We start from the raw sequence: 951 nt of genomic DNA on the forward strand, positions 1-951 counted from the left end.
AGGGTTGTGCTGCTTAGCTGGGTACTGCTGATAAGGCTGTTGAACCACATTCTGAGTGTTGCTCCAGCTGAAATTAGGATGATTACGGTTGGTAGGATGATAGGTGGCTGGCATAGGTTGTTGCGATCGCTGAAAGTTGCTCACGAACTGAGCTGATTCGCTATAGATAGCACACTGATCAGTCTCATGGGCATCAGCACAAAGCTCACAGACAGTAGTGATTTGATTAACTCCATAATTAGCCAAAGTGTCCACCTTTATCGCCAAAACCTTAAGTTGGGCAGCTATAGCAGTTGCTGCATCCAACTCCAGAAATCCTGCTACTTTACCCTGAGTTAGCCTCTGAGAAGGATTCTGGTATTCATTAGCATCTATCAGTTCAATCAGTTCATAAACTTCATTGTAGCTCTTAGCCCACAAGGCTCCTCTTGATGCTACATCGAGTATGGGTCTAGAATTAGCACCCAATCCATTGTAGAAATAGTTTATAATCATCCAATCAGGCATACCATGGTGTGCGCACTTCCTTAGCATCTCCTTATATCGATCCCAAGCCTCACACAGAGATTCTCCAGTTTTCTGAGCAAACTGAGTAAGAGGATTCCTGATTGCAGAAGTCTTTGCCATAGGAAAGAATTTAGTGAGAAACTTTTGAGCAAGATCTTCTCAAGTGGTGATAGACCCTGGTGGTTGAGAATGTAACCAACACTTAGCTTTATCCCTCAGAGAGAATGGGAAGAGTCGCAGCTTGATATCATCTTTAGTCACACCATTGAACTTGAAAGTATCGCAGATCTCGATGAAATCCCTGATGTGCATGTTGGGGTCTTCTGTAGGAGAACCCCCAAACTGAACTAGAGTTCTGTATCATCTGAATCGTGCTTGACTTAATCTCAAAAGTGTTAGCTGAGATGGCTGGTCTGATGATGTTTGACTGAATATCATTGATCT

General features: G+C 43.2%; 1 non-coding gene across 1 annotated transcript; it reads left to right on the forward strand.

Moving 5' to 3' along the window:
- The first annotated feature begins 505 nt into the window (after nucleotides 1–505).
- LOC141662329 (small nucleolar RNA R71) lies at nucleotides 506–612 on the forward strand. Its single transcript, XR_012550450.1, has one exon. It is a non-coding gene; the product is annotated as a small nucleolar RNA R71 (small nucleolar RNA).
- The last annotated feature ends 339 nt before the right edge of the window (nucleotides 613–951 follow it).

The sequence above is a fragment of the Apium graveolens genome, chromosome 5 (assembly GCF_009905375.1).
Source record: "Apium graveolens cultivar Ventura chromosome 5, ASM990537v1, whole genome shotgun sequence".
Lineage (NCBI taxonomy): Eukaryota > Viridiplantae > Streptophyta > Magnoliopsida > Apiales > Apiaceae > Apium > Apium graveolens.